Here is a 27,265-nt window from a genome sequence, read left to right on the forward strand (position 1 = left end):
AAATATGGTTTTAGTGTCTCTGCAATAGGCTACCCCAGGGAGATGGAACTAGGGGAGTGACCCAGAAAAGGTCGCTTCTCAGGATACTCAGGAGACACTGGAATTCATAACTGGAATCTATACTATCCTCCTGGCCAATTGGCATAGTTTAGTAAATATGCTACCGTATTGTTATGTGAGCAAATGGACCGAGAGGAAGAACTGTAAAACATGTTTGGGGATGACTGGGTAAAGCTGTTTCTGTGATGGCTGTATCCTAAACAGATCATGGTGCCAAAGGGTTACTTCCCAAAAGAATATTATTCTAATAAGGGAGCAAGAGAAAAGTCAACTGGAAGCTGTGTTTGTACCAAGCTATCTCAGCCGCTGCCTCGAAGTTCAAATGTCTGAAATGAAGAAGTGCTTAAAGAAATCAAATCAAAGAATCCAAGAAATAAAAAGCCCAAACGATCCTGTGCAAGATGCACCAGTTTTTCACAGACTAAGCCTTTTGCTGCAACCAACCAATGGTGCAAAATACTCCAACTTGGAATGAGCTGTCAGATTGATTAAATACACAAAGTAATTAGCTCTTTGTTCCCTGTGTTCTCATTATTTAAATAACAAACATCAAGTGAAAGGGAAATTTTAATGAAAAGCTACCGTATTCAACATGTGAAAAATGCTCAGTCATTGTGTTTATAGATGACCATATATGTGACCTTAAAAGATCAATACGAAACTTTATCTTCACAAAACCAAAACAACCACCACCAAAGGTTTGCATTTTATAGTCTGCATATTGCTATAAAAACACAACATGCTTTTATTTATTTATTTATATAAAGATCTGAAATGCACTACAGCCTTCTATGACTAAAGGAGCTGTCCTCCAGTGTAATTTAAACATCCTTGCTCATTCATAACCACAACCACAAGGTTAAATTGACCTTCTCTGTTCTTCTCAGCTTCATCCCTAAAAAATGCACTGAAAACTTCCACCCCTGCCAAAATTAGGGATGTTTCCTCCCCATCAATTTTCAGTCAAATGCAAAATTCCAACCCAGGTATATGACTAAGTCTTTAGTCACATAAACAAAATGCCTCATCTTAAATAAATTAGTAATTGTCATTCCTTCTCTCAACTTTGTATAGCTTTCTCTTGAAAAACAACATCCTTGATGCACAATAATTGACATATAAACCTGGATCTTTTTAGAGGACATTGCAAACACTCAAGCCCAAAAAATGGCAAACCCTGAAGCAGATGTTATGTTCTCAAACCATATTGATATATAAATAAAATAGTCCATGAGATGACAGAGCAGAGCTCTTGAGTGGAGCAAAGGACTCCCTAAAAGCAGGATCTATCCTGTTTGCTCCTCCATAGGGTTCCAGGCACTTTTCTCTTGTTGCTCTTTGTAAAGTTGGAATGCCAGATTCAAAAGCATCTTTTCCAGCTCAGAATTTGTACAAAGCCCTGATGGGTGGCAAAGAAAGGGATTTAGTGAAGCTTTGAATGGAAGATTCCAAAGCAGGCATTTAGGAATTACTGACTGCTTCCATGATTTATTACTCCTGAAACACCCCTCCATGGGACTGGTCTAAGATAGTCACTAATAAATCAGTCTGGTGGCACGCTGATGGAGTGCTGCCCTGTCAGCTGGTAGATGCCCAAATAATGTGATCAAATTGCAACTGTAAGCTATGTGCTGATGGAGAGTAAGCCTCTAAGGCAAGTTATAAATATACGGGGCGGAGAAGGTACGATACCTGCTGCACTTTTACATGTCCCTGCTCAGTAACTTGTGTGTCGAAGGGGGATAAATACAGATGACAAGAAAGGTATATTGACATGAAACAACTCCTCCTCCCCCCATGAAATGACGTAATTATTTTCAGGTTGCAGCAACACTACATTTCTGTTTCTCAATGCTGGTTTTTATTTTAGAAGAAAGAGAAACTTAGCAAACAGTGTCACTGTGATTGTGATGAGTGCACGGATTCTGAAAATTCCATGGCTTGCGTTCCAGCTGGCTTGAATTTAATTGTGTGTGTGGATGTTGGGGGAGGGTTAAATGTTATAATGTTTAACATTATAGAGAATAAAATAAAGGCTAGTTTGCGCCTCACTCTAATTTATACCCTTTATCGCACTCTGGCAGTATAAACGGATCTTAAAGTGTGTATAAAATACAATTATGGTCTCTTTACACTGCTGCATAGGTGAAAAGGGCCTTAGTTTAAATGGGAAACAGACATTTTATATTTAAAAGTATTTGCAACAATTGAGGCATCCCTCCCCCCAAAAAAGGAAGAAAAAAAGAGAGAGAAAGGGAAAGCTAAGATACCAAAGTACCTACGTTAGCCAGCTATGGTTTAAAGATCACAATGAAATCCATAGGGTGCCTAGGTTCTATTTTTCCCTAACTGGCTTGCACATAAATTGTCCCCAAATGGTCTTTTAATATCTTAAAGCTCCTCTGTTGCCTTAGTAGATGCCAATTGCCAGTCTAATTAGAGGAGAAGGAATGGGGCTCACAGCAGCAAGTTGACCCGGTGCTGTAAGACTTACCTTCTTACCACAAATAAAATAAATAAATAAAAAAATTGGTTTATGAAACAGAGCTAAAGAAATGGGCAGGGAAGAGGGAATCAGTCTAAAAATATAGTTTGTGTAATGCCGAGAACACTAGGTCCCCTTGCCTGGTCTAGCCACAGTTCTAAAGAGAGGTGACTAAGAAAGGGGGGGGACGGTCTTGAACTTTTGCACCTGAACCAAAGTTAGTCTCCACTCAGAAAAAAGCCTGTTCTAGAAAATCCCCCTTCTCCTGCCCACTCTCCAATTCCCGGCCTGTTCGTGTCTCCCTCCCTCCCAACAGCTCTGGGTTTCTGTCATCCCCTATAGGAAGTTTGGATCTCCACCCTCCATTTCTTCTTTCAAAGTGCTGGTCTCCAGTGCCAGAGCTGCTGGTAAACCCTCCTCCGCTACATCCAGCCCCTGCCAGGGCTGACCAATGCTTGGCATGGTGTGGGACACTGTAATGCCTAGAAGCCCCAGTCATGGGCCAGGGCCCTGTTGTACAAGGTGCTGCACACTAGCATGTTTGGCAGTCCCACCACGCCCTGCTGGACTGTCACCACCACCGGGGGCAGGACAGCTGGGATTCTCCCTACAGCAACTCCGCCTGACTGCCAAGGGCTGCTGTAACACAGGCTGCACAGGCAGCCTGAGCACCTTGCCTACCTTCTCAGTGATCTCTGCTCCCAGGGCTGCCCTACAGCTCCTGAGAGTGGAGAGAAGGAGCTGACAGCGCTAGGGACACCAGTTCGGGAGACAGAAGAGAGTCTGTTATTACTGGATGAAATGTCCTGTAGTTTGTCTACACTGGAGCTGGAGGTGTAATTTCCAGCTCGAGGAGATGTACCCATACTAGTTCAATCAGCTCCAGTGTAGACATACCCAAGGGGCTAGATAACATGGGGCTGCAGGTTGGGCAGGGAGGAGACAGAGCTGGAGGTGTAATGGAGCAAATCCCATGGGACTGCTAAAGACCAAGAGCAAATTTTAGCTGGATCTTGAAATGAATGGAAAACAAATAGAAGTGTTTGTGGATATGGACTATTCTGGTCATAAGGCTTGGTGTGAATGTGATATCCATTTTCCATTAATTATACTTAGCACACATAATACAGCACTTGATTTCAAAGAGCTTTACAAATATTAACTAATTAACATGTTTCAATGGATTGGGCCCTGGCCTGGGACTCAGGAAACCTGGGTTCTATACTCAGCTCTGCTACTGACTTTGGACAAATAACTTCAGCTCTTTCCACCTCTGTTTTCCCTCCTGCCTTTTGTCTGTCTCATCTATTTAGGCTATACATTTCTCAGGGCAGAGAGTGTTTCTTACTACATGTACATGTAATGCAGGGGCGGCTCCAGGCACCAGCGCACCAAGCGCGTGCCTGGGGCAGCAAGCCGCGGGGGTGGCCTGCCGGTTGCTATGGGGGCAGCAGTCAGGGAGCCTTCGGCAGCATGCCTGCGGGAGGTCCGCCAGTCCCGCGGCTTTGGTGTACCCGCCGCCGAATTGCTGTCGAAGCTGCGGGACCGGCGGACCTCCCGCTGGCATGCCACCGAATCCGTATTACCAGCGGACCACCCACAGGCATGCCGCCGAAAGCCTCCTGCCCGCCATGCTTGGGGCGGCAAAATACATAGAGCCGTCCCTTGATGTAATGGCTAGTACAATAGGGCCCCGACCCTAGGCATTACTTTTATATAAATAATAAAAGTTCTCCTTTAAAAAAATACATTCAGAGCTCATTCATATATGGTATATATATTTTGCATGCACACATACACTCCACATTGTGTAAAAGTTAAACTCATTCCACACAGACCATATCTGACACGAAATTACAAAAACAAGAAAATGAAAAGTTGAGGCATCTAACAGTACATATGTACAGTTCCTGCACCCAGACACACACCTCATCACTAGGACAACCACCATACACCATAATACACTTAATATAACCTTAACTCTACTCTAGTAAGAATGCTGGCTTTCCAGAACCCTGTTTTCCAAACTCCCTACTACCATAAACAGCCCAGACCTCATCCTCTTCCTCGCACCCCAATACTTTGCTATTATCCATTCTGCACAGTTCTGGAAAAACTTTCTCATTCATATTTGAGGAAGATGGTGGTACCTGACAGAATATAGTGCCACCATCTTCCCTGCGGGAAGAATGGCCTCACTCCGATTAGGAATAGTGGGAAATGATGGCCATTTTGAATGGGCATTTTTCTAATGGCAGCTCTTAGCCTTGCTCTCCTTGGTAACAATAGGAGTAGCAGGTATTTTGAAAAAGCAGTTCTTCATGGAATTATCTGTAGTAGAATGTTACTCACCCGACAGAGAAACTTTCAGTTATGAAGAATGTTGGCCAAAAAATGACCATTAATTCTAAAAATAATAATTAAAAAACCACCTTAAATTAAGCCAGTGCATGAGATTTCAGTGACTTGTAACTATGTGGGAAGCCTGAAGGGTCTGCATCATTCAGTTATTAAGGTCACATAGGATATTAAAATGGTCTGACACAGGGTGCTAAATTTATTAAAGGACCCATTTATTAATAAATTTTAATTCAAACTAATTACTTTATTTGCTGGTAAATACTCTGAAAATTCATTCTGTGCCCAAAGAGAACGTGCTGTAGTTTTGGGGAGATCTTCCTCAGATCTAACAAAGTAATGCCTACTTTAGGTACAAAATCCATCTCAGCCTGTGGAATCATGAGTAGGGCTGCCATAATATATATATACATACAAAGATATTCTTAGCAAGGATACATTTCAGGATGAGGTTTAATTTCAGGCTCATGTTTTAGCACATATGGATTGGACAGTCAGTCACCAGAATTTCCTACTCTGTGATATTAAGATAGATTTATCAACTTGCATTCTCATACTGATCAGTGAAACAACTGGAAAAAATATAAGCTGTGTAATAACTAACAGTACATTGCATGGAAATATAAATCAAAGCAGTGATAATCCCCAGACTCAGACACTCATTAGTAACCTCTAAATAACTAATGTTAAACTGAACTGAAGCCTTCTGTGAATAAGAAAACTAGAGTGTTGTTTTAATAGCAACTCCCTGTTTTCTTCCCCTTTGAGCAACATGTGTCAGACTGAAACTATAATATAGGTTGCGCTATATTAGTGGATCTGAAAAATGCATGGAAATTAATGTTCACAGATTATTTATAGCATCAGGCAAGGGTTGTCTCTCCCCACTAGATGCTGGCCAGAAGCATGAAAATAATTTAATGGCAATATGTGGCCAGCCCCTGTTGCATTAAAATAAACACTTGTACCATGCTCAGCACTATTTATAGAATCCTAGATATGTAAGTGCCCTCAAGGGGTGATCTACTCCATCCCTGCATTGAGGCAGGACCAACTAAATCTAGACCATCCCTGAGATGTGTTTGTCTAACCTGTTCTTAAAAGTCTCCAACCTCCATCTCCCTGGTAACCACAACCTCCTTAGGTAACCTGTTCCAGTGTTTAACTAACATGCATACCAATGCTCTCATTGTCTCTTTAAAATATGTTCATGTAAGAGAATCATAGAGAGCGCTTGGACTTCTTCCATTTATCCTCACAGCCAGGAGCATCAGAAGCTCCCTAAAAGTGGAGGGGCAACCAGTACCCAAACCATAGCCCAGCCCCCACACTGCCCCTCCCCCGAGGCCCCCACATCCACATCATGCCAACTCTTACCCCGAGGCCCCACCCTCACGCTGCCTCTTCCCTCCAAGACCCCACCCCTGCTCACTCCTCTCCACCTCCTCCCTGCTGTCTCTCGCCCTTACTGCCGGTAAAAAGGCTATGCCCTCCCACTTTTAAAAGTGATGGGGCCATGGCCCCATGGCCTCCCCCCGTTCTGGCACCCCTGCTCACAGCTTCCCATTAAGGTGGAGCTGACAAACTATAGGGCCTCTTAAACCAGATAAATGAATTTAGCCTAGAAAATAAAGTCTTGAGAACTAAACCGCAGTTCGCTGCTCCAGGCAATGGGAGCTGCTGGAAGCGTCGCGGGCCGAGGGACGTACTGGCCGCCACTTCCAGCAGCTCCCATTGGCCTGGAGCAACGAACCGTGGCCACTGGGATCCATGATCGGCTGAACCTGTGGATGTGGCAGGTACACAAAGAGGCCCAGCCCGCCAGGAGTTTTCCCCGGACAAGCGGCGGAACAAGTTTGTGAACCACTGGTTTAGAGCATTACCTGGGCTGTTCGAAGCTGCACTAAGGGGCCAGTTCAGCCTTCAGTCAGTCCTAGATGACTTAAAGCAGTTTACCTTCCCCCAACCGCAACCTTACCCCTGAGTTCTGAGCCAAGTGCAGCTTGGACAAACCTGGGGATCTGGCCCACACAGAATTAACTTCAAATATTAAAACCACTTATAATGAAAGTATCCACAATATTACAAATAGCTATCAATCTTACCCAATCCTTGTGTGGGGTAAATAGATGGGCCATTGATGTTAGCACAAGGGGACCCTCGAGTGACAAAATTCTGGAAGACAAAGATTCTCTTCTCCTTAAACCAGGGATGGGCAAACTTTTTGGCCTGAGGGCCACATCTGGGTATAGAAATTGTATGGCAGGCCATGAATGCTCATGAAATTGGGGGTTGGGGTGCGGGAGGAGGTGAGGGCTCTGGCTGGGAGTGCAGGCTCGGGGGTGCAGGAAGGTGGGACCAAGGGGTTTGGAGGGCAGGAGGGGGATCAGGGGTGGGGCAGGAATGCTGGAGGGGGTCAGGGATGCAGGCTCCAGGCGGCGCTTACCTCAAGCAGCTCCAGGAAGCAGCAGTATGTCCCCCCTCCGGCTCCTACGCAGAAGTGCAGCCAGGTGGCTTTGCGCATTGACCCATCTGTAGGCACCACCTCCGCAGCTCCCATCAGCCATGGTTCCCAGCCGATGGGAGCTGCGGGGGGCAGTGGCAGTGTGCAGAGCCCCCTGGCAGCCCCTTCCAGGAGCTGCATGGAGCAGGAGCTCGAGGGCATGAACTGGCTGTAATAGTGTGGAAGAGACAAAACCCTTCAGCAGCTGGCTCCACTTACCCAAAAATCCACAAATGGGAGCAATTGTGCTCGCAGTATGATAAATCCAGTGATATTGCCGAATATTTCATCACCTTTGAGAGACTGTGCACTCTCCATGCGATTCCTGAAGATCAAAAGATGACCACATTGGTAGCAAAATTGACTGGGAGAGCTCTGGACTTATTCAATAAGATGCCTATTGCTGATGCTTCAAACTATGGTAAATTTAAGGAACTGATTTTGAAACAGTTTCAGATTATACCTGAAACCTACAGGGTTAAATTCAGGAGTCTTAAGAGGGGATCTGGATTAAGTAATGTGGCCTATGTAAATGAAATGAGAGATTTGTTAGACAAATGGGCGAGGGGAAAAGGCATTACAAGTTTGCAGTGATGATGTAAAACAGTATTTGTGGGACAAAAAGGTAAATGCAGTGGGTGAATTAGCTGGGTTTGCAGACTCTTATGAGAAATCACAGGCTTCAATTAAACATAAATCACTGGCAGAGGGGTACAAGGTTGGTGGAAAGCAGAATCACCATTTTACCCCAGGGAAAAAGGAGGCTGGGCATTCACCTCCCCAGTCCCCTGTTACTCGTCCCAAGTCTCCTGTAAATGTCCTTGGCTGAGTGGGAACAAGCACCAGGTTACACACGAAGCTGCTTCTTCTCAGAGCACAGGGGTATCCCAGGCTAGTGCCTCTTACCACACAGGATTTGTAAAGGTTGCTTTTGCACAACCAAGCAGTGAGCTGCTAAGCTTAATGGCAAAGTGCTCCAAAGATGGAGAGATACTGGTGCAGAAATTACTGTGGTCAGAAGAGACCTGATCCAGGAGAAGGATTTATTACCAGGAAAAATGGCAGAATTAGAATTGGTGGGAAGTTACAAAGTCCTTTCACCTTTAGCTAAGGTACACATGGAAACTGGTGATTTGCAGGCTGAACTGATTGTTGCAGCAACGACACACAATTTTGCACCGTTTCTACTGGGGAATGATTTTTTTTTTTGATGTGGCAGAATCTGTCTCAGGGTTTGTTAGCAGCAAGAAGGAATCTTGTGCTGAAAGTCCCAGAGGGGAGGGTGAAGTCACATGTGTGGCTGGGGAAATAGGAGAGTGTCTCTTTAATTCCTTGGTAGCAGTGGGAAATGGGTCATGTAGCCCCGGGGCTCAAGGCAGGTCCCTGCGGGAAGGATTGGATAGAGCCAGCTCCTGTCCTGTGATCATCACCTTGGGGAAGGGGGATGGTCCACCTTGTAACAGGGAGGCTTTCCCAGCTGCTGACTGCCAGGAAGTTGCAGGTCAGCAGGGGACAGGTCCTGCCCTGGGGTGCACAGAGGCATGTATCCCAGAGACGGAAGTTGGGGTACTGGTGACCGCTACAGTGGGAACAGACCCGAAGGATTCTGTAGCTGGAAGCAAGCCCAACCTGAGTGAAAGAGGGGGGGAATTTTGCTGGCCAGTGAAGGGTCTGTCATAGCTGGTAGCTGTGATTCCACAGCTGGGTCAGAGTCACCTTCCCTTTTGGGGGACACAGGAGTCTGCCCCAGAGGGGAGCCCAGAGAGGGAAGTCCATATGGAAGGTGAGGGGGGGACAGGAGGGTCTGCTCACCTTTTGTAGGGAGGCTTTTCCCCAGGAGGAGGATGAAGGATCTGCATCTGAAATGCTAGACCCCTCACCTGTGGATCAGGTTTTAAGGTAAGACTAGGGGTCAAATCTCCTGACGGGGAGATCTTTTGCAAACAGAAAGTGAGGTGACCAAGGGGATCTTACCAATACAAAGCACTCCATTAAAAGATGTTGTTCCTGCTTTGCTTGTAAGAGATAAAACTGTCTCTTCAAGGCAGGAGAAAGAAAAACTTGGCATTTGGAAAACTTCACAGGCGGGTGGGGTCCAACACAAAGAGATTCCAGAGGGTGGGGCCGAGGGCAGGCATGTTTGCAGTGCACCCTTTCCTTACCAAAACCTCAAACACATGCCTGAATTGAGAGCCTTCTCCAAAGAGACAGAAGTATCTGTATCTGAACACCTATCCTGGTACACAAAGGGATTGGAAAATGGACTAGACTCTGAACAAGCCAAACTGTGTGAACAAAGTCTGTCTGTCATAAATTGGCTGTTAATCGTGTGTCTTTTGCTTCTTCATCTATGGGTTAAAACAAAGGAATTAATACTAGTGGTAAACCCTTTAAAGATGTGTGACATACCTGATTTGTGGAAAAAACTTTTGTACATGCTAGGGATGGTGACAAGACAGTTCCACAAGAATGTTGCTTTTCAGCTTATACTTGTAAACAGGCTGGAAGCTTGGCACAGTAGCAAAAGCATAACAGGCCTACACTGCTGTGTGGATGGGGAAACTGAGGCACACCACCTCATGGCCTTGATGGCTAAATGCCAAGACACCTACACTTTAACAGATATTGCTATTTGCATTCTGTTAGCAATACTACACCCCAACATGTTTTCAGGCACCTGGGGACCAGGAACCCTGAACCTTGCTAGGACACCTATGAATGACATCATAGGGTTTAGAGGTACTGGGAAGGTGTGTAACCAGAGACAAACAGGGATTTTACATGTACTGCCTCCGCCATGGACAGTGTCCAAGACTCTGGCAGTAAGTTCAGGAGGAGGGTATGACGTTGCACTCCATAATGTTCTATGGAAATATGCTTATGAATGTGAATATAAGGTACCTGGAATATGCTTTATGCAAAAGGTCTCTTGTAAGGTATCATTACAAAGCTTATAATCTACTGAGTTTGTTCATCCTATTTGTATGCATATATCATTTTTGTATCTGAAACTAGAAATATGAAATACAACTCTGAAATCCTATTGTAATTATGCAAAGGGTGGGCCATTAATGGTGGTTTGGAATCTTGATGTCTCCCATTGACTAGGACAATTGGTTGTGAATGGCTCTGTTTACTTGAAAACCTTCCTGGGGACCTGCAGGCGAGCCCTGAAGAATGAAGGCTGGGGTCTCATAGGACATGTGACCATGTCACATGATACTGGAATCCATCTTAAACCTGGTGCCTTTCCATTTAGAAGGAGGGGTGGGGATCCAGAGAGACAAAGGATTCCCACCTTGGGTCAAAGCTATAAAAGGGGGTGGAGCAGGACAAAAGGGGTAGCCAGTCATAACAAATCCGCTAGTTACCACCTGAGCTGGAACTGACAAGGACTGTATCACGGGAAAGGATTGGGACCAGACTAGGAAGGAGTCTAGTCAGTGAAAGAAGTTTATTGGAATATCTCTGAGGGTGAGATTTACCTGTATTCAGTTTCTTAATGTATTAGGCTTAGACTTGCGTATTTTGTTTTATTTTGCTTGGTAACTTACTTTGTTCTGTCTGTTATCACTTGAAACCTCCTATTTTTTACACTTAATAAAATCACTTTTATTTATTAACAAACCCAGAGTAAGTGATTAATACCTGGGGCAGCAAACAGCTGTGCATATCTCTCTATCAGTGTTAGAGACGGCAGACAATTCATGAGTTTACCCTGTATAAGCTTTATAGAGAATAAAACGGATTTATTTGGGGTTTGGTTCCCATTGGGAACTGGGTGTCTGGGTGCTGGAGATTGAAAACCACTCAGCAGGTTTCCTGTTAAAGCCTGCAGCTTTGTGGGCGCGGTTCAGACCTGTGTGTGTGTTGCAACAGACTAGCGTTGTTTGGCTCAACAAGGCAGGGTTCTGGAGTTCCAAGCCATCAAGGAAAACAGGCTCAGAGGTAGTTTCAGCACGTCAGGGGACAGTCCCAAGGGGGTCTCTGTGACTGAACTCGTCACAGCTGCTATTCGGAAAACCTCTGCAGAAAATGCCACAATGCCCAGTTGGGGGTGAAGGTTTTCAAGTTGGCAGGAAATATTGTTCTGCTCCTAAAGGCTGGGACTATCTAGAAATCAGCTTAGTCTGGCTCCAAGAGGATAGTTCCGATTAAAATGTTAAAAAATGCTATGCAAATTATTATTTTAAATGATTCTTTGACCAATTTTCTCATTACTGGTCAGAAATCAGTGTTTCTAGATTGCAAGGCCAGAAGGGACCATTCTGATCATCTAGTCTGCCCTCCTGTATAACACAGGCCATAGAACTTCCCTAAAATAATTCCTAGAGAAGCTCTTTTAGAAAAACGATTAATTCTGATTTAAAAATTGAGATCAGGATCTGAGCCCTGCCTTTATATTACACAAATTATCACCCACTTTAAAGTTGAATATTTCAGTATTCTCATGTTTTTATACCTGTGAGTATGACCTTTGAAACTTCTTGGGTGAAACCCTGACCCCATTGAAATCAATAGCTAAACTCTAATGGACATCACTGGGATTTCCCCCCTCATACGTCCACAAATTTCTTGGTTTTAGCTACAGTAAAAATCCTGGTCCATGCACATACGATCTCGCATCTGGATTTCTGAAATGCTGTTGACACTGGTCTGCCAAGACCCTATCTCCAGCTGCTTTAGCCATTCCAAAAGCACCTGTCATTTTTACTTTGCTTCACTATTCATGTCTCCCTTCTCTTTCTTCACCTCACTGGTTTCCTAGACCTCTGTGCTAGTGCTTTAAAATTCTTGCTTCTTACATTTCATACTATCACCCCTGCCATTCCTTCCTACCTTTCTTCTGTTATCACTCCTACCTTCCTGTTCACTCCCTTCACTGAGCTTCTCACGATCTTCTTCCCACAGTTAACCCTTCTCAATATCACGCTTTGTCCCTGCTAGCTGCAGCTCCCTGACTGCCTTCATCATTTTAAACCCCATCTCTAAAGCCCTTTACCTCTAATGATCATCTCTCTCTTCGCGGAAGCCCAATAGTTTGCTTTCACTCCAGACTACCAGTTGTCAACATATTTGCTTTTATTATTAATTGTCTTACGTTTATGTGCTATGTCCTTTTACTTTCCTTCCCTAATGCTGTTTAATGTAATTATTGGATACATTATGCTGAGAAATTGGTTCAGTACTGACAAAGAAAAAGACCAACACCTAATGAGTCCCCACGCTCACTTTCTGCAACTCCCAAAAGGCATCCTATCCATTGTTGACCCAACCCATTCCTAGTTAGCTTGGGGGATCTCATGGGATCACAGCAAAAAATTCCACAGCAGCACAGTGGTAGCTAAAAGGAGCCTCAGCTCAGCAGGTCCTCCTAGTGACCAGAAACCCAGTGACAGCCAGGAGAGCCCTCTAAGTAGCAGCAGTCCTGCTCAACTGCCCCTTAGGAAGCAGCAGCAGCCAGCAGGACATTGTGGGTCCAGTTTGGCCCTCTGATTTGACTTCCGTTACATCTGCCTACCTTTTGTGCAGGCGAGAGAGAGGAGAGGCTGCAGGAACCGAAGTGTTCGCTAGAGCTGGTGGAAAAATTGTAAATATCAAAGATTTTTGGTGAAACTATTTTGCTGTTTCTCGACCAGTTGACAGAGTGGTTGGCATGCTCTGGAAAGTTAAAATGTTTTTGGAGAGTTTTCTGTATTTTTTGACTAGCTGTGGGGTTCACAGGGAGATGGGGGAGTGGGAGAGAACAGATTCGATAAATCCAATCATTGCATGTGACTACATTTAACATGTATCCTATTTCATAAGTACAATATAGGCAACACACTGCCTCTTGCGGTTCCATAAGACACAAAGGACATTTCTGATATGGCCAACACATGTGTCCTGGGGACCAATTCTCCTACCTGCAGGATAGAAGCCAGTGGCCTGAGACCTAGACAGGCACTATCTTATACACACTTTTTGAGTGTTTGCCAAAAATAAACCAAAATTAAGAATGGACTAGCTACCACATTCTCATCTCAATTAAGTCAATGAGCGCTTGCCACTAACTTCCAAAGAGTTGGGATTTGGCCCTAAATGAAGATCAGTTGTTTATACAAGACGCCTGAATCAAATATGACAGTCACGGATATTCAAAAGTAAATCACTTTCCACGGGCACAGATATCTATTTGTGATTTTAAATGGTCACTTGAGCGTTAGGCTTATATATTTCAGAACAACTGCAAATGCGTGTTTCCATGCGTAAATGGTTTCGGTTACATTTTCATTTGTGCGCATGCTTTTAATGTGTGGGTTTTCCCATGTGATTCAGATTACTGTGTGACTAGGTTTTTACCTGTGCTGAAGCTGGACATGTGTAACAAATGTTCTTAATGGTGGGAATTAGCCTTCTAACATTTATATAGGCTTCCTAGAGCCAGTAGAGAACAACAGGAATAAGTTGGCAAGATCCTTTCCTACTGTAATTGCTGAGCATTATCAGTCATTAGGAATCAATATCTATCCCTGCCTTGCCACTCCAGATCAGTTCTGCTGAACATCCAAGCTGAGTAATTGGCGTATTTCAGGTTCTTTGTTTAAAGTCAAGGTATGGTAGAGTGGCACTTTTTCTTAACAGATTCTGATCTCTTCTGCTGCAGGTCCCAGGAGGTGTTGCGGAAGGGCAAAGGAGGCTGGACATCTCCTCTACACTCTCACAACTCCTGCAGTTCCTAGGGCTAGGCAACTTTTCCAACTCGCCTCCATGTGCAATGACTTCCAAGGGGTAGCTGTGGCAGCTGGGGACTGCTGGAGCACACTGCACTCTGACCATGCCTTCCTCCCCTTACAAACCTACTGCGGTATGGTACGGAGCCAGCAATGCCAGTTCTACACCCCCTGGAATTCTCCTACACCAGAGCTTGAAGGCTCTTTTGTGCTGCTAGAAAAACCTAAAGCAGCCTTATCAGGGCTGAGCAGCCACCCCCTTGTCTTCGTCCTCACCTGCAAAGCATCTAGCCTGCTATGAATTCAACCCTGTAAGGTTCTGAGCAAATGAAATCAATTTTATTATTACTGACACATGCGTACACACACACACACTCTGGTTATTGTGTCATTGACTTCTATAGGGCCAGGAGCTCATGCCTAGAATACTCCCAAGTTCTGTTAAATACTGATTATTAAATAATCTGTGCACCTGGAGCTTTTGCCTGCCCTGGCTATGAAGGAGTTAAAGATTTGTATACAACAAAATGAAAAGGGCTGTTTAAAATTCTCCTTCCAGTGCAAGTCATCACTCCCCATATGGTAAGATATTTATCTCAAATACATGTTGTTCCGTAAATCAGAGGATTTTTTTTTTAAAGTTCTATGTAGCAAAATGTCTCTGTGCATTTCTGTCATTGTAACTGTTATGGAACAGTCGGCAGCATTGATTTCACTGGAACAAAATATTTTTGGCACTGTCCTTTCCCCCCCTCATGGATAGTTCTCTGGTAAACACAATCTTCTTTCAGAATAGGGTTGGCTGCTATAGTTCCCGTCTCATACACATAGCATTAGCTTACCTGATAGAAAACATACAAGCTCTATAAAACCAAACACACAAAAGTAAGGGACAACAGCTTTAACTTTGCCACTAATTTCAGCCCTGGAAAGCAAGTTCTTCTTAGGACAGTTCTGCAACTCAAGTTGTGAGAGGGGCATCAATCCAATATACACCCACTGTCCACCGCTCTGGGTTTTATGTTGTTGTTGTTTGTAATTTATTTCTAGGGCTGGTACTAATTTTCAGTTTGTCAACCCTTGACTCATAGAAACTCTTCCCCTGCAAAAAGGATGCATCTCCCTGCCGAGCACAGGAAAAAATGTAACATGAAATTCAATCCTTTCCTGATTGGACAGGAGATGAGGAGAGGACAAGGGAGAACAGCATGATGAGGAAGTTCTGTCATTTCCAGAAGGAAGCATGAGTCACTGTGCAGAGCATTTTTGGGAGCCTGAATCAGAGCTGTCGAGGAAGTCAGTTCTTGGACAGTTTTAATGTTTGGTTTAACTGTGACTTTTCCAGTGAGCTGCTTGCCTCTGTGTGAAGACTGTAGATATAAAAAGCTCAGATTACACGCCACTAAAGAACAAGAAATAGGACAGACAAGAGAGCCCCAGAGTGAGTGAAAGCTCAATAGAAGTATTTACAAGGCAAGATAATTTGATGTACATTTGGAAAAAAATATAAAATAAAATTAGAAAATGCACCAGAAGTACTGCTTTTCATGCTATATCCCAGCACTTGCTACGGCAATAAATTGGCAAACCCCACAGTATAGAAAAAAAGTATTGTACCTGTCAAAATTAACAGAGGGTTACTGCCATGGGGGCGGGGGGGACGGGCAAGGGAATGGTGGGTCAAATTCTCTGCTGGTGTGAACTGGCACAGCTCCACTGATGGCGGTAGAGCTGCTCCTATTTATACCAGCAGAGAATTTGGCTCAATGACTTGCTTGACATTCACATGACAGAACGATACGCTCATGTTGGTTTCAATTATGCTGTTTATATATTAATACACTATACCACTCTGTAGAGGGAAGATGGATTATTTAACCATTATCCACATTTTTTTTGTTAAAAAATTGTCTCAGACAGATCATGGCATTTTTGAGTAAGTTCTTTATTGGCTGCTGGTAAGTTTCAGGGTAAATTTAAAATGTTTGTTTTAGAAAACCCATAACACCCTCACTGGTTTTAGGATCCAGTTATTTGAATTACTGGCTCACGCCACGTGCCATTCTGCAACAACGGAGATCAGCAGAGACACTCGAGCTGGAGCCTTTCTGATAGAAGAGAGAGGGATCTGCTGGCAGGGTGTCCTCTGTGTGGAGTCCTCAACTTTGCAATTCACTGCCTTCTTGGTCAACCACAGCCCTGATCTCTTAACCTATTGCGGGCATGCTGCAAGGCTTTCCTTTTCTCCCCAGCACCTCACAAGGGGGTAAGCTGAGGGAGTGATTTTATTTTGTTATGCCTGTGGAGGAGGACTTTCAATAAGATTACATCTGCTGAGGCATATTTGTATATTTATTGTTAGATCAGAACGAGCAGTTTCTGAAGATATGTACTGTGAAAAATTACCTTAAATTAGGGCACCCAAAGCAGGGGTGGAGGGCTGTTTATATTTTGTACAGATGAATAAAATCCATTCATCACCGCCATCTTCATTCTTGGTCATGTGGGAGCTAAGTTTCTAGTCTCTTGATAAGCTAAAACTGCATATAAAGTAAAGCCAGACTTTCTATGGGATGTATGTTCCCTTACTGTATTTGGGAGTAGAGAACTTTTGCTGACCATGACACGCAATGGGAAAAGGAGTCACTGGTGGCAAACCAGGAAATAAGCTAGTGCTCTCGACCTTTTTTGCTTGCTTGAAGAGGATGTAAAATATGCTTATCCTAGTGGGAGTACAGTTACAGTGCGACTGCTTAACAATAAAAAGGACTTTAGAAAACAATGGCTTGGAACTCAAGCACCCCATGTAATTTAAGCATTCCATCAATTTGCCCTCATCTAACAATGCCATCCCATCAGTAGGAGACACACACAGCAAGGGCGTGTCTACACTCCAGAGAGTACAGGCATAGCTACGGCTCTGTAGTTATGCTGGCACAACTCTGTAGTGAGGACGCCCCCTACAGCAACGGAAAGGGTTTTTCCATCAGTGCAGGAACACCCCCTCCTCAAACAATGGTAGGTAGACAACAGAAGCATTCTACCGAGCTGCATCTATACTAGAGGTTGGCATAGCAGTGGTGCTCCAGGGTGTGGATTTTTTACACCCTTGACCAACACAGCTATGTTGATTGGCATTTTAAATGTAGACCAGGTCTAAGAGACATAAAGACAAATTAGTACATTCAATTCTGTTAAATGACACGCTGGGTCAAATTCAGAAGCTCCACGTAAGTTAGTGTCAGAGCTAATCTACACTTAAAATGTAGGCTGACATAGCTACAGTGCTCAGGGGCGTGAAAAAGCCATACCTCCTGAGCTTTGTAGCTATGCCAACTGAACCCTCTGGTGATCGATGGAAGAATCCTTCTGTTGTCCTAGCTACCATCGTTTAGGGAGGTGAAGTTCCTACAGCAATGGAAAAACCCCTTCCAACGCTGTAGGCTGCATCTACATTACAGGGTTACAGCAGTATAACTACGGTGCCATAGCAATCTTAGTGTAGTCAACAGTTAGATTCCCACACACACTAACTCGGTCTCCCTTAGATGTACTTACCCTGTGATAAAGCAGGTGAAAGGGAGTCTCAGCTGGTTTAACTTGCACGAAAAAGAGTCAAAAGAAGGTGTAGGTTAAAGTACCCTCTGGTGTCCAGTTCCTCGTCATGAGGCTGACACAATCTTTGATTCCTTACACAGCAACAGAATCTGTGTTTGAAGGGGCTAAAGAAGATTGAAACAGGGAGAGGTCTCACTCCCCTAATTCAGGAGGAAGGAGAGCTGTGATAGAGCATGGTTCACCCAAGCCAGGGAAGGGAGCGGGAGCTCACCCTCTGCTTTTATCTCTTTGTATAGGTACCCTATTCCCTCTGACCTTTAAACTCTGGGCATAAGTAGGTCTATGGGAGTCTAACCAAGTGAAAGTGAGGCCTTGTCTGCACTCAGAAATAGTCCTGATTCAGCAATCAGTGGCCAATAATAGGTAAGGCTTTCAGATCCACATTTTCAAGCTCTCCTCTGTACTTTGCGAGCTCAAAACTTACCTTTTTAATGAAAACTGATATTCTTACATATTCACTTGACTCCAGGAGCTGGGCGTTAAGAAAATCACCAAATATCTTGAGAGTAAATAAAATCTTGAGAATTTGTAACACTGACTATATCACTTCTTTATTTTAATTAACTTGGTAGGCCAAATTCAGACAAGGACAAATCTGTTTTCCTAGATAACATTCATTCACTTCCCAGCACTGGCTATATCACTTTGCATTTTTTAACAGCAGTACAACACACTTCATCACTTGAGCATTAATACATTTTATACAATAAATTGCATGAATTCCTCAAGAGCAGATCTTACATAAACTTAGGACTTGAAAATGATTTTTAACATTTGTTTTAATGACAAATTCATCATTTTACTAGAACAAGTCTGCTTCTTTTCATTTTGCTCTCAGCAAGAGGAATGAATGTTTATTATTTGCAATAAAAATAGTCCTGCTATCATAAAAAATAGCATTTTTACAGCCCTCGGTGTTTAGCCTGCAAAGTTCTTTGCTCAAAATATCTATAGATGATTTTCACATTTGGAAACTAGGGCATTTACTTTTTGAAGTACTATAAATACAAATCTTAACGTATAAAGAGCTGGTTTTAAAGCAATAAAAGCACTTGAAATCCCTATAATTCCACACTTGCATACAGTAGCAAAACCAAAAAAAAAAAAAATCATTAGGTTGGATTAAATGCTTGTGTCCATGGGCACTTTGCTGTGAGCCTCAAAAATAAACATGGAAATAGTAACAGAAAAGTAGGAAATGATCTTGTTCCTGCTTGTCCCACCCTTGTACCTGGAACTCCCCCTGATTTCATTCACTGTCTTTACACCAAGTGACTGAAGACCATGTCCTAAGTATGAAAAATGTCACGGCGAGGGGCATGATAGTATTTCCTGCATACTCTAATTTTGCATCACTTATGAATACATTCCTAATGGGGGAGGGAGGGGAAACTTTATTACAGTGATTGCAGATAGCAACTGCTGTATTTAAGGTTAAATTGCAACTCCTTTTGTAACCTCCACCACTGCCCCCATTACCACCCTTTTCAAAGTCTCATAAACCTTCTCAAACAAATCCCTTTGGGGCTGAAAATCTGCATGTTTGGTCTCATCACAAAAGTGAGTTGGGGTTATTTTTGAGCAAATCTGAGTAAGTCCACATTTGAGCTATTCAGATATTAAAAAAAAATACCCTTCTCCGTGAGCTGTAATCAGAAATTTAGCACTCACATAATTCAGAAATGACAAGTTAGAAACGTCACATTTAGCTAAGTGAGATCTCCAAAACAAACATAGGCTTCAAACCCACAGCCGAATCTGAGGAGGTCACTTGGTCACATAGAATCTTACAGTAGGACCAGGGCCCACATTTGTATTGTTGATCTCATGGACCAAACTAAATCTGAAGAAAACCAGTTCATAATTGTTAAAACTACTCAACCTCTAAATTAGCATCTAAAATGTCTATTGTACAATGGCACGTCAGCACATCAAGGATGAAGTAGAGCAGTGATTCTCAAACTTTTGTACTGGTGACCCCTTTCACATAGCAAGCCTCTGAGTGTGACCCCCCATCTAAATTAAAAACACTTTTAAATATATTTAACACCATTAGAAATGCTGGAGGCAAAGTGGGGTCTGGGGCGGGGGCTGACAGCTTACGACCCCCCATGTATTAACCTCGTGACCCCTTGAGGGGTCCCAACCACCAGTTTGAAAACCCCTGAAGTAGAGTTTGCTGAACACCGGTGCCCCTGAGGTTCAAGCACTGTGGCTGAATTAAATTCCCTCTGGCACCTGCAGAAGAATGATGAGATCAAAAAGGAAGAAATGCACCAGACTATGGAGATTTTAGCTAGGCTCAGTGGGAGTTTCACACGCAGAGGGTGTGTTGGAATGGACCCATTCTGAATAATTATTCTCAGAACCTGAAGTTTACTGATATTACCCAAAAGAATCAGGGATTCTAGCAACAATACAATCAAAATGGACAAAAAATGATGGTTATTCCATTGAACTGAAATGTGCACCGAACACAGAACAGCAGCCTGGAACAAATTTTATAGTGGGGTTGCTGAAAGCCATTAAACAAAACTGTAAACCCCATATATGATGGAAACCACTTCAAACCAAGAGGTGCTGCTGCTGCATCCCCAGCACCCCTAACTCCAGCACCTATGGCAGTGTGAGATACCATGTCATATAGAACCTGAGATTCAGTAGTAAATTTCTCAAGATGCAAGAACCCGAAGAAAAAATTAGCTGAGGCTGGTATCAACTAGTCATAAATGGTTCCGGTAAGATTAATATCTTTGGGTTTTTGCTGTGGGTTGATGCAATGTTTCTCTAAAACATATCAATGCTATCCCCAAAGCAGAAGATCATTCTGTTCCTGAATGCCTAGCCAATCAGATGCAATTCCTAACCTACTGAGAGTGCAAATCTCAATATATGCATCTATAGATGAACTTTCTTTAGACCTAATAGCTAAAAGAAATAACAATTGCAAAGCATGCAAGCTCGTGGCAGCCGTACTACTCACTTGGCATGGTCCCTTCCTGTTAATTGTGGAGTAGAACATGTTCTTCTTCAGACTTTTCCTCTATCTACCCCAGTAAGAGAGCCAGACCGTGGCCATTTGTGGGGGGAAGTTGGCAGCTGTAAGTCACAGAAGCCAAGCTCTGGAATGTATTTTTCCAACAGCAACATCTGGTCCCCTGGTTAACTTCCTGATTGATCTTCTGCCTCAGACAGAGGCCAACCACAATAAATGCACAAAATATAGTGGGGAGGGGAGGAGAGGGGAGGCTTGGGCATACTTTATATCTTTAAAAATAGCAGTGCAAATCCAAAGCATATTGGCAAATTTCATGTAACTTCAAAACTTAACTGGGAAATGCCTCTTCCTGTTGATTGTCTTGAGGATTTTTTCCCTGGTGTGATCCTCTGTCGGTTCCAATAGTGAAGCCAACAGCTGCAGCGTCACACACAGAAACAGTTAGGCAACTTCAAAGCTCAAGTGCCAGACCCTAGCATATAGTTTTGGTTGATGGTGCATGGCTTCTTGGCTAGCTGTGTTGTGGCATCTGTATCATAATCACTGGGGCATTTACAAAGTCAATCTGCTGTTTGGTTGTATTGACTTGTTTGCTTGTCATTTTAATTTGTTGCACCTTTGAATGTGCTATAATACTATATGGCCAAGGAAAAGATATTGCTTAAATTACCTCTGAATGACAGTATGTCTATGAAAGGCCCCCCCCCTTTTTTTTTAAACAAAATGAACAAAAGAAGTTTGTGCCACAGATAACTGCATGGAATGAATGAATGAATTCTGCTCGCACTTGTATGCATGCAAGCCCAATCTACTGAGTCTTATGGTCACTCATTGGTTAGTGTGGATGCTAGTAATGCATACTTATTCTTTGATAACTGTAACATTCTATACCTTGGGGGAGTGTACTGTAACCCCCATATTCCTCATTTTCATATAATTATGATCTCACATATAAAGCATGCCTTGTTAGGTATCAAGGGAAAGGTTATGATCTGCTGAAAGTCATTTCTCTATCCATATATGTGTATCATTAATGCATATGAAGTTATGAGAATTGTGTTGTATCGTGGTCACTAAAGTATGCTGTAAGTTGGGGAATCAGCCAGATATTAGCTCCCCAGAGGCAACAGCAAAGAAAGTAACCAACACCTGGGTGAGGTGTCAAACAATCTATCAACAGCCATTGTCCAGCAAGGGAGCTACAATGCAATGACTCACCTGCATGAGGCCACGCCAGGGGAATTGCTCAACCTTGCCTGGAGACTCAGCAACGCCCTCCAGACATGCCTGGACTTGTGCTCCCCAAGCACATAGACTGAGAGTATAAAACAGACACAGTGGACACATACTGGGCTCTTCTCCTGCCCCCACCTATGCTGCAAGCAACCAAGACACTGAGAAGAGAACAAGACTCCAACACAGGAGATCGGCCCAGGTTTAACGGACAAACCTGTATATTAAGGACTGCAATATCCAGTGGGGTGAGAAAAACTACTTAATCTAGTTGCTGCCCAGTCTAATAGGATTGAGAGTTTAGACTGCATGCTTATATTTTCTTTTCTTTTGGTAACCACTCTGACTTGATGTGCTTTGACTTATAATCACTTAAAATCTATCTTAAATTTGTTTGTTTATTCTACCCAAAGCAGTGCGTTTGGTTTGAAGCATGTCAGAGACTCTCCTTGGGATAACAAACCTGGCACATATCAATTTCTTTGTTAAATTGACAAACTCATATAAGCTTGCAGTGTCCAGCGGACATAACTGGGCACTGCAAGACAGAGGTTCTTGGGTTGTGTCTGGGACCAGAGATATTGGCTAGTGTCAGTCGGTTGCACAATCCAAGGAGCAGCTTATTTGCCAGAGGCTGTGCGTGAGCAACCCAGGAGTGGAGGTTCTCCCAGCAGAGCAGGGTAAGGCTGGCTCCCAGAGTCAAGGATTGGGATGACCTAGCAGATCACCGGTCCAGATAACACCAGAGGGGAACGTCTATCTGTAAATCTGTCAAGGTTCTTTATTGCCCCCCCACCAGAGTCAAAGAGGCTCAACAAGAGAAGGCAGGTTTGGGTGAAATCTTAGCCTCACTGATGTCAATGGCAAAACTCCTATTCATTTTACACACACAAATGACATAAAATTATCAATTGTTGACTGTGCAGCTAAATGCTGCCTATATGAAGAATCACTAGTTTTAATTTAAATTCTCAGTTTCTCCTTTAATTTCTTCTTCAGTCACATTCCAGGTAATGGGAAATGCATCTCAGCAATAAATAAAAAACATTTTGAAAATGGAATATAGATTGCATCAGATAAAGACTCTTTGTCAAATGATAGATCTGTCTTCCGCCCACTCCTCCCCCCTATACATACTTCCATCCTGGTCTACAGGGGAGGGGAACAAGATAAGGAAGAAATAAAGAAAACCAAGCACAGACATACAAAACTAGTCTCTCTGAGACTCTGCTCAAGACAAATAAACTAAGCTGATTGTCTGTGATCACAAGTAGCATAAATCAGGTATGTCTGTCTAAGGGGGAGGGTGTACATTTACAAACAGGACCCTGTCAAAAAAAAAGAGTTTATTGTCAGAAGAGGATGAGGGGAATTTAAGAGCTTATGAAATCATGGCCTGGCAAGGGGTAGGAGGATAGAGCTTTGAAAGAATGTTTCGTTCACCCATCCCATGCACTGCACAGCAAATAGTTTGAAATTCTGACCATGTCTTCAGTGTCAGCAGGCGATTAATTCATCGATAGCATGGAAAGCAGACTTCGAAAATCAGGTGGCCACATATAGGGCTTTTTGCTGCTGGCAGCAAACACTGGCACATTTCAGTCACTTGGTGATTCTAGTCAGGCCATCAAGGCTGGCTGGCCATGACCTTCTGAAGATGATTTCTGGCACTTCATCTCAAGCATGAGTGATAAAGCCATCATTTCTTAGAAAGATGCCCCCTCTACAGATGTCATGCAAAGAATGTTGCTATAATGCTATGAATTTTATTCTGTTTGTTTGATAAGTGGGCTGCAATAGCTTAGAGGTTGATTCTGTGCTGTTCCATCTTACTGTCTAGACATATTTGCAAGCACTGCTTTGTCTTGAAGAGGAAGGAGCACATATTGTAAGATATTGGGTTATTTTTACTTGTATTGCACTAAGAGGATTTTTACTTGTATTGCACTTTTCAGTCAGAAGTCGCTTGATACAGCGTACTAGTTCTGACAAGTAAATGGAAAAAGTGGAACATATCCTGATTTTTTTATGGGGCAGACAATACCAATACTTTCCACATAGGCAGGAAATGACTTGGGTTTATATATAGAAATACTGTACATTTTATATACATATATAACATTGATTTATTTAAAAAAAATACGCCCTAACTGTATCTCAAGTTGCAAAAGCAAACATTTAATGTAAATACTAATGCAGTCTGGAAACAATAGGACCAAGCTATCAGTTTAAAAGATGATTCCACCCCTTTAGCCCTCTCAGAAGAAAGCCTTTGTCGACATTAAGGTTTGCCATGGTGACCTAAAGGTCAACAGACTTGGGTTCTATTGGACAATGGGAGGAGCAAATTCCAGAGTCAAGGGCCTCTCTACTGAAAGCACCCATCTACTCCTATAATAAACATTTCAGTCTATGACAACAGCTCAAGTGCCTCAGCTGACCTCAGTTGCTATGGCTGAGCATTTAGGGAAGAGGCAGCTTCTCAGATAGCTAGAACCTAAACCATACAGGGCTTTGTTGCTCTATTTCAATGCCCGAACTTCAATTTTAGTGCTTGAATTGCCTGGAAATGAAGAGGGAGTCAATGTATTCTCTGGAGCACTGATGTAGTAAAATGCTAAGCAGGTAGTCTCCCTATTCTGCACCTGCTGCAACTTGTGAGCAGTCTTCAGCCATAAGTGCATATATTGTACCACCGCACACTGCAGTGAACCAAATGAGGAACAATAAAAGCACTGCAGACCATGGCACATTCCATGTTTGAGAGAAATGGTTGTGTATTGCAACCACTCTGGCCACTGATGCCATCGCAAAATCAAGGAAGAATTAGTTCAAAAGTACCCACAGATTAGCAAAGAATGGATATACTCTTTCAATACAGAGGAGGCAGATTCCAACTGAGTCATGTTCTCCAGCTGGGTCCCCTAAGCAACCAGCATCACTTCAGTCTTATCTGGACTGAACCTCCATCAGCTCATCCTCTTCCAGCCCTCTACATTGGCCAGGCACTGGGTAAGTATAGACGTCACATGGTCTAGGTGTAAGTAAAAAGCTATACAGAGATCTGTGTCCTCCACATACAAATAGCGCTACAGCCCAAAGCACCTGGCATCTCATTCTGTGGCGACACATGGACGTTGGACAGGAGGGATAACAGCAAATAATCCTGTGGAATCCTGCCCTTGAGTGCGCTTTGGGCCCGAAGAGCACCCACCCAAACCATTCAGAGGCCTGTGAAATGTAAAACTAAACCACTCAAGAATGAGTACAGCCACACCTGCCAGGGTCCTGAGTCAGATCACTAAAACCTCATAATCAGCAGTATTAAAGGCTGCCAATAGATCTAACAAAATCAGCATGAATATCTTGCCCATCCTGACCTAGTGGATAGGGTGGAAGCAGATGATGTGATAGATCTAGAATTTACTAAGGCTTTTGATATAGTCCTACGTGACATTCTCATAAGCAAACTAGGGAAATGTGGTCTAGATGAAATTACTATTATGTGGGTGCACAACTGGTTTAAAACAGCGTCAAACTGGGAGTACGTAACAAATGGGTTTCCACAGAGGATCAGTCTTGGATCCAGTACGATTCAATATTTTCATTCATAACTTAGATAATAGAGTGAAGAGTATGCATATAAAATTTGTGACAATACCAAACTGAGAATGTTGCAAGCACTTTGGAGGACAGGATTAGAATTCAAAAGGACCTTCACAAATTGGACAATTGGTCTGAAATCAACAAGATGAAATTCAATGAGCACAAGTGCAAAGTACTACATTTAGGAAGGAAAAAAATCAAATGCATAAATATGAAATGGGGAATAACTGGCTTGGTGGTAGCACTGCTGAAAAGGATCTGAGGGTTATAGTAGATTAGAAAGGGCAGATATGATACAAAGAAATGGTTTGAGAAAGAGAAGAATACCTGCTCATTAGACGGAATCTGGCCTCTTGCTATCCATCAAAGCAGCACTAGCCATATCCAGCACCAACAGACCCAATACCTCTTCAACTTGATTTTGTGAGAGGCAGAGGTCTTGCTTACAATAGGTTCTCCTTCCAGACATGGATCTGCCCCCATAGAAGCAACTAATTCTGTCCAAACATGTGAGCTTTTCCCCAAAAGAGCAAGAAAATTTGTAACAGTGAGAAGCACTTGACTATTTCCAGCTGATAGAATCAAGATTTATCACCATCCAGAACAGCTGTGTTGGACAAGATTTCACAGACACTGCAGTCAAGGAGAAGAAAGCTCTTTCACTTCCATGAGAAGCCATAGCATAAGATTTTACATATTATCTAAGCCCTAAAAGTTCAACTCAGAGCAGGATAACTATCACCAAAACTCAAATCTTCACCTTTCATGTTTCCTCTGTTATAGGCCAACTATGTACATCACTGTCACAGTTTTACAGTAATTGCACCTCTATTTCCCTCTCCATGATCAACTCCAGGAGTTCCCAAGTCAGGTCTCAGGTCTCTAGCAGACATGCCAAACCCACAGAAGAAAAACCACAGAAATTGGGCTTGTTTTTGGCTTAAGTGTCTTGGGAGTTGCTTGTTGGGTAGTTTTTGGTTTGTAGCTGCTTTTATTTGATTGGCTCCTGGCAAGCAGGGGCAAGGGGGTGGGAAGAGAGTCAGGGGTGCACAGCGGGCCTACTACAGTCCCAGACTGCATGCCAGGGGGATCTAGTCACATAGAGTGTTGGGGTTCTTAGGGATTGGCTTGTTTTCGCCTTGTTTTGAAATGGAATTAGCTTGATTTTTCTCATATTGTGAAAGTTGGGCTGCTTATTTACCACGTGAAAGTTGGCAACTGTGGTCTGTAGCCATAACTCTTCTCTGGGCAGGGACCCTTGTCCCACTTCTTTCTGACCAGGGATTTTTAAGGCTTACACTGTGATATCCCCAGGGTTGCAATAGCTGTCACAATCACTACACAGAGATCTAGGAAAATATTGCTCAGCTGTCTTCTAGCTCTGTCTAGTATTGAGACTAGCCCAGGCACTGGTAGAAGTACCCTAAAGAATGTGTTCCTAACTCTATAGTCTACTGATGAAAGCTACCAGTAACATCAGCCATGTTATGACAGAAGTGAATATTCAGACTGCTGGCTATTGGCTGGTATTTTAATTCAGTTCATTTCTTCCTAGTATCACCTTTCATTTTTGGAACGTGGCATTAGAAAGCAAGGTGGGAGTAGCAAGAAGTGCTGCGTGGAGGGTCACTTGAAAAATATTAGAAACCAAATCAATTAGGTTTTCAGCTGGAAAACATCATGATGCATTA

At 43.2% G+C, this 27,265-nt stretch overlaps 1 long non-coding RNA gene across 2 annotated transcripts in view; it reads left to right on the top strand.

Annotated features, from left to right (window-relative positions):
- LOC101936647 (uncharacterized) overlaps nucleotides 1-27,265 on the top strand; it is a 182,644-nt gene that overhangs the window by 134,766 nt on the left and 20,613 nt on the right. The window contains exons 4-5 of one of the 2 annotated variants that reach the window (XR_509119.4): nucleotides 14,053-14,701; nucleotides 15,211-23,944. This is a non-coding gene — a long non-coding RNA (uncharacterized LOC101936647). Of the gene's footprint in view, nucleotides 1-14,052; nucleotides 23,945-27,265 lie in introns of those variants that run through there. The other variant, XR_010594929.1, reaches the window with a different exon arrangement.

This window comes from Chrysemys picta, chromosome 1 (genome assembly GCF_011386835.1).
Source record: "Chrysemys picta bellii isolate R12L10 chromosome 1, ASM1138683v2, whole genome shotgun sequence".
Lineage (NCBI taxonomy): Eukaryota > Metazoa > Chordata > Testudines > Emydidae > Chrysemys > Chrysemys picta.